The sequence below is a fragment of the Triticum aestivum genome, chromosome 1B (genome assembly GCF_018294505.1).
Source record: "Triticum aestivum cultivar Chinese Spring chromosome 1B, IWGSC CS RefSeq v2.1, whole genome shotgun sequence".
Taxonomy (NCBI): Eukaryota; Viridiplantae; Streptophyta; class Magnoliopsida; order Poales; family Poaceae; genus Triticum; species Triticum aestivum.
Genome location: NC_057795.1, coordinates 122220021 through 122227712, shown reverse-complemented (window position 1 = coordinate 122227712; position 7692 = coordinate 122220021).

The window sequence follows — 7692 nt, the reverse complement described above, 5'->3', positions numbered from 1 at the left end:
GGGTGATGACTGACCGTGAGTTACTCCTCAGTCTTCATCAGAAGGTTGATCGCAATCATAAATGGGTCAAGCGTCAGTTTTGTTCAATTCTTCACAACATGACCTCAACACACAATGCAGTGAAGAAAAACCAATACTACCTCCATGAAACCTTCAACCGTACCTGGGCTGTTCTCTTTCATGTCTACAGCGATGCAGATCTGAAGAATATGGGTCTCAAGGAAGAATTTGACTGGTCTGCACCTCCACCGAAGAAATTCAAGAAGGTCAAAATTCCTCCACTGGTGGCCAGCTCTTATTCTTCATCGCGTGACACTGATGAGTATGAAGATTTGGACAACACTGCGGCAGGCCCTACTACAACAAACAACCCCGACAACGCTGGCGCTCCTCCATCGACTTGAAATTCTTCAGGGGCGTTAGTCCTCAGTTTCAATCCTTTTGGTCATTTGATGACAAAGGGGGAGAAATCTGAGTTAGTCTTCAAGCGGGTCTATATTAAGGGCAATTTTTTAAGTTACAACTCTCGTTCTTTTGAAACTTTTATTTGGATCGAGTTGTAATCTTAAACCCCGATGGTGCGCTGATACTTTGGTTGCATTATGCTTTGCATGCTTATTCCTCGTTAATGACATTGCACGCATGCTGAATCTCATCAGGCACCATATTTCATCATGCATTTCAAATTCTTCATATTATATATCAAATGTGTGTATGAATTACAAGATATAGGGGGAGATCTCCATGATTCAACTCTTCAAATGTGCATTGCCTCGAAAGCAAATTCCTCACTATGCACATCTTCAGGGGGAGTTCTTCTATATCTTGTAATCAAATACCTCAATATCAGTGTATACACTTCATATGTTTATCCCCATTGAAAACTTAACCTATGTTGTCATCAATCACCAAAAAGGGGGAGATTGTAAGTGCATCTAGTGCCCCTTAGTGATTTTGGTGTATTGAAGACTTATAGGTTAAGGGACTAATGCGTTTGTGAGTGTACACAGGTCTATAAGTCTATGAGGAGTTTGATATTTGCAGAGAAAGTCGACCCCTAAAAATGAAGTTCTTCAACTAAAGACTTTGATATTCTGAAGACTTTCTGAAGACTTTGAAAGTGAAGAAATTGGTGTCACCTTGAAGACTTGGTATTCATTTGTGGAACATGAAGCATGAAGACTTTTGTTTTCGTAGTTTCATTTTCTCCTTCTTGAGTCATAGGAAACACCGTATTGTTAAAGGGGGTCGAGGAAATACTAAGGAAAAATTTCCATGCGATGCTCAACTCAAAATCCTACACCTACCAATCCCTTCGAGTGAATCCTTTGGAAATCTCATACAGTTCAGTCACTTTCTTCACTGAAAGAGACAAAGTTCTTCTGGTCGCTGATGAATTTGTTCTGACTGAGGAGTTAGGAATTTGTCAGTGTGAATTACCTACACAGTGAGGAACATGATAGCCCTGAGGAATTTGAGAGTCAAATTTCCGACCGTTGCTGTGTTGCGCGCCAGCTGTCCCAAAAATATCTTATCCACCTAACGGTCATATCACTAAGGGGCATTTATGTCTTATCATGTCGGGCTGCTCCCTAGGCTATAAATAGCCGCCCCCTACAACCACTAGCTGGTTGGTTGCTCCGAGAGAACTTGACACTTGTCATTTGAGAGCAACCCATCCTCCGAGGACTTTGAGCGAAAATCATCGAGTGAGGAAAACCCAAAACCAAACCCCTACAAACCCAAAGTGATTGAGCATCACTGAAGAAATTGATCCTGCGTGGATCCGACGCTTGTTACCTTTGAAGACTGTGCTTCTTCCAGACGGTTAGGCGTCAAGGTCTAGAGCATCCAAGAGGAATTGTGGATCGCCGAGTGACCAAGTCTGTGAAGGTTTGGAAGTCGCATGAAGACTTACCACGAGTGATTGGACAAGGTCTGCGTGACCTTAGTTCAAGGAGAATACGGTGAGGACTGGGTGTCCTGAGCTGCGTGCTCAGCGACTGGGTGTCCGGGACTGTGTGTCCTTGAGTTTAAATACTCAGCCGCTCCAACCAGACGTACAACTGAGACAGCAGTTGGAACTGGTCTACCAAATCATTGTCTTCACCAACCTACTGGTTCTATTTCCTCGACCCTTTCATTTCCTCATTACTGTGTTGAGTGTTTGTTCATATCTGTGTTTGAAGACTTTGACTAAAGACTTTCTCAATTTCCTCAGTTTAATTTATTCAGTCTGTTTGTCTTCATCTTGTGTTATCCTGTGATTACGCTTTCTGTACTCTGTGCTAGTCTTCATTTCATCATGATGACCATGCGTGTATTCTGTTATGCTTACTTCTGAGTACTTATTCCGCTACTAATAGTTCTTCGCTAAGGAATTTCCTCACCGGCAAATTCCTCAGTGAAGAGTTCATAAAAATTGCCTATTCACCCCCCCCCCCTCTAGTCGACATAACGCACTTTCATCATTGAATTTCTTCACTGCCTCCTTGGCTTGTCTTGCCATTTTAGCTTGGCGCTTAGCCCATTCTTCAGGAAAGTCCTCACCACGTTTGATGCTTGTGGGGTCAGCTACTTGGCCAGGTGCGAATGGAGCTCTTGGGCATGGAGGATTGAGGGCGAATTTCCTCATGTACTTTGGAGTCACATATCTGTATTCCCTCCATTCCCTTGCCCATCTCCGTTCAATCCTCTGAATGTGCACCTTGCGCTGATTTTTGTTTTCTTTGCCAAATTTTGCTTCATCAGGTGTGCAATAGTCAGCATAAATTTCCTCAGGGATTTCAAACGCAGTCATAACCTCAGGTTTCTTTCCTCCTTTCTGCGGCTTCTTACCGTCTGCCATATTCTTCAGTTGAGGAATTTGAACAGTCGAGTTCTTTGAAGAAGTATGCAGTTTTTCTTCGAGGAACACTGCAAATGAGTTAAGTTGATGAGAACCTAGTGATTCAGCAGCAGACCTGAGTACCTGTGAACGGAGTACAGGTGCGAGGAATTCGGAGAGGTCATATGCGTTCTCAGAAGATTTTTCAAAAAGAACAAGTTTTGAGGAATTTGACCAGATGAACCTTGAGGAATTTCAATAAGCGTTCTTGTCTTAGGTTCCAGAGTTGTATAGATCGAAGATCCACACAATTAGGGAATCTTGAAGAAAATGATTGCTTAGAGAAATAGTTCAAGATCATATGATGTGTGTGGTGTTCATATGTGTGAAGATTTGAAGAATAAACACCTTTGAAGATTTTCAGGAAAGCTTGAGAATCAAAGCGAGTAATAAATGTAACTTTTAAATACCCGAAGTGAAGAACACGACGAACTGAGAAGAACAGATGGGAAGTTCGTCAGGTTAGATCCTCCTTGCCCTAACTCGGCGGAGAAAGACAGCTACGGCGGCGGCGGAGTGAAGATTTCCGCGGTCGGCGTGAGTACGACGGCGACGAGGTCGAGGCAGCGAAGCTCTTCCTCACCGGCGACGATTGAGTAGCGGCGGCGCTAGGGTTTGAGGAGCTCGAGCGGGAGTAAAAGAAGTGAGGATGGAGAGAGGGGTATTTATAGAGGCAGTGAAAAACTGTTCGCCCGAAGATTTAGGACGAACGTGCCCCTGACCATTCTCCTTCTCACGACATGTGTCACCCACGTACTGTGTAGTGGAGATCGTGTACGATCGTGGGTGAGTAAAATAATGCATTGTGGGATGCGGAACGGTTTGAGCGGCAAAACCGAAAATTTGGATAAGATTTGTTTTAAAGTTTCGTTCGCAATTTCTTCAGCTGACAAGGACACAGTGAAGATTCTGAACGAGTTTCAAATAGAACGCACATGAAGAATTTGTGAATAGATTGGGTTGAGTATAGCATAGAGGGGGAAGGGTCCGATCACATTCACTTAGCAGAAAAAAAACAACTTGAAGAAATAGCTATAAGTGAATGCTGTAGAGGACATAAACTCATATATATATATATAGCCAATGAAGAAAAACGAAGGAAACAGTGAAGATTTTGCAAAGTTGAAGAATTTGAAAAAACTGAAGAATTTCAAAATTGAGGAAAAACTCAAATTGAAGATTTTCAACTTTTTGTGGTGGCGTGACCCACCGTATAAGAATGATGATTTCAGACACCGCGTACAATTGTCGTAGGGCTCTGAGAATCAAATTCTTCATTAATTTCTTCACACTTAGAGTGTTATTCTTCATTGATTGAAGAAAAACGTTTCTTCATGTGTTGCACATCTAAGTCATCAATTTTGCATAAGTGTTAGGATGTGTGTCTTTTTCAAAGAACATTCGAAGATTCTAAGATATTTAGCTCACACCGCAACTTGCTAAATCTCTTCTCATCCAAGGGCTTAGTGAAGATATCAGCTAGCTGTTCTTCAGTCCTCACGTGCTCGATGGAGATGTCGCCCTTCAACACATGATCACGAAGAAAATGTTGACGAATCTGAATGTGCTTTGTCTTCGAGTGCTGAACTGGGTTGTGAGCAATCTTGATGGCACTCTCATTGTCGCAGAGGAGAGGCACATTCTTCATGTTGACGCCATAGTCCTTGAGTGTTTGCTTCATCCAAAGCAGTTGAGCACAGCAAGAGCCAGTAGCAATGTATTCAGCTTCCGCAGTGGACAGTGATACGCAGTTCTGTTTCTTTGAGGACCAACAGACCAAAGATCGTCCGAGGAAATGACAAGTGCCAGAAGTTGACTTGCGGTCCACACGATCACCAGCATAGTCAGAGTCAGAATATCCAATGAGATCAAAAGCAGAGCCCTTGGGATACCATAATCCTAGTGTTGGTGTGTGAGCTAGATATCGAAGAATATGCTTCAACAGCCTTACGGTGTGATTCCTTCGGTGCAGCTTGAAATCGGGCACACATGCAAACACTAAGCATTATATCTGGCCTAGATGCACATAAGTACAATAAAGAACCAATCATGGAGCGGTATACCTTGTGATCGAAGTCAATACCATTTTCATCAGTGCATAGATGGCCTTTTGTGGGCATAGGAATTTTGACGCCTTTGCAATCTTGCATGCCGAATTTCCTCAGTACATCTTTGAGGTATTTCTCCTGAGATATGAATATGCCATTGCGCTGTTGACGAATTTGAAGACCTAAGAAGAATTTCAACTCTCCCATCATAGACATTTGATATTCTTCACTCATCATATAGGCAAATTCATCACTATAACGTTGGTCAGTACAGCCAAAGATAATATCATCAACATATATTTGGCACACAAACAGTTCACCATCATAAGATTTAGTAAAGAGAGCAGGGTCGAGTGAACCGGGTGTGAAGCCATTCTTCACGAAGAATTCCTTCAATGTATCATACCACGCCCTAGGGGCTTGCTTGAGGCCATAGAGGGCCTTATTAAGTCTGAAGACTTTGTCAGGATTCTTTGGATCTTCAAAACCTGGGGGTTGAGCAACATATACTTCTTCCTCAAGCTTACCATTGAGGAATGCACTTTTCACATCCATTTGATATAAGATGATATCATGATGATTAGCATAAGCAAGCAATATGCGAATAGCCTCAAGTCTAGCAACAGGTGCAAAAGTTTCATCGAAATCAATTCCTTCAACCTATGTGTAGCCTTGAGCTACCAGTCGTGCCTTATTCCTCACCACAAGGCCATTTTCATCTTGCTTGTTGCGGTAGATCCACTTTGTGCCAATGATATTATGCTTGCGAGGATCTAGACGTTTGACCAGTTCCCAGACATTGCTGAGCTCGAACTGATGTAATTCTTCTTGCATAGCCTGAATCCACTCCGGCTCCAAAAATGCTTCATCTACCTTAGTGGGCTCTGTGATAGATACAAAAGCATAGTGCCCACAAAAGTTAGATAAATGTGAAGCTTTTGAGCGTGTGAGAGGACCTGGCGCTTCAATGTCATTGATGATCTTGTCAACTTGTACTTCTTTTGCAACGCGAGGATGAGCTGGTTGTCGTCGAGGTATTTGATCATTTTCCTCAGTACCACTGTCTTCAGCATTATCTTTAGGTGCGTCAGCTCGACGTTCTTCGCATACTGGAATGAATTCTTCCGCAAATTCTTCAGTAGGAATGACATCCTCAGTTGCCTTGAACTTGATAGAATCCTCAGGTGATGGTTCATCTAACACAGAAGGTAGGTGCTCTCTTTGCGAGCCATTAGTTTCATCGAACCGCACATCTACAGTTTCAACAATCTTGTGAAGAGCGATGTTGAAGACTCTGTAGGTGTGCGAGTCCTTTCCGTAACCAAGCATAAAACCTTCATGTGCTTTCGGTGCAAATTTAGAATTGTGGTGAGGATCTCTAATACAACATTTAGCACCTTAGACTTTGAAATAACTCACATTGGGTTTCTTGTCAGTGAGGAGTTCATAGGCCGTCTTCTTGAAGAATTTGTGAAGATATACTCTGTTGATGATGTGGCACGCAGTATCAATTGCATCAATCCAAAAACGATGAGGCGTTTTGTATTCATCAAGCATAGTGCGAGCCATCTCAACAAGAGTTCTGTTCTTGCGCTCCACGACGCCATTTTGCTAAGGAGTATAAGGAGCAGATAACTCATGAGTAATACCAAGTTCATCAAGATAGTCATCAAGACCGGAATTCTTGAACTCAGTTCCATTGTCACTTCTGATGTGCTTGATCTTCACACCAAAGTTGGTTGAAGCCCTCGAGGAAAATCGTTTGAAGACTTCCTGCACTTCATGTTTGTAAGTAACAATGTGTACCCATGTATATCGAGAGTAATCATCAATAATGACAAAACCATATAGAGATGCAGCATTAGAAACTGCTGAGTAATGATTAGGTCCGAAGAGGTCCATGTGAAGCAATTTGAATGGACGAGTAGTGGTCATGATAGTCTTCGCTGGATGCTTGGCCTTGGTCATTTTTCCAGCTTCACAGGCTCCGCATAAGTGATCCTTGAGGAATTTGACATTCTCAATGCCAATGACATGCTTCTTCTTCACAAGCGTGTGCAAATTCCTCATGCCTGCGTGACCAAGTCGTCGATGCCATAGCCAGCCTTCTGAAGCTTTTGCAAGTAGACACACGGCTGGTTGTGGTCCTGTAGAGAAATCAACAATATACAAATCTCCTCCCCTAAAGCCTTCGAAGACTTTGGAATGGTCAGCTTCCATAATCACAACACAGCGATACTTGCCAAAGACAACAACCATATCAAGATCACAAAGCATTGAGACTGACATGAGGTTGTATCCTAAGGACTCAACAAGCATGACTTTGTCCATGTGTTTATCCTTAGAGATCGCAACCTTACCAAGACCCAATACCTGACTTTTGCCTTTGTCAGCAAAGATGATATGCTTCAGATGTGACGGTGATAAGGGAGCATCCATCAAAAGATTCTTTTCACCAGTCATGTGATTTGTACATCCACTATCGAGGACCCATTCAGTGGTTTTGGGTTGATCATCCTGCAGATGAATTAGTGTAACTTACAATCTCATATGCTTCATCAGTGAAGAATATGATATCAAGTTTATCAGATGAATTTCATCAAGCGGTAAATAGATATAGCAGTATGAGGACGTGTGAAATGAAAGTTCATTTCATCATGGTTAGCCTGCGTCCTTTCAGGCAATTTTGTCAGGTCCCCAGCAAATTCTTCAGACATTAAGGCACGTCTGGAGACCTGACCCTGCATAAGAGATTAG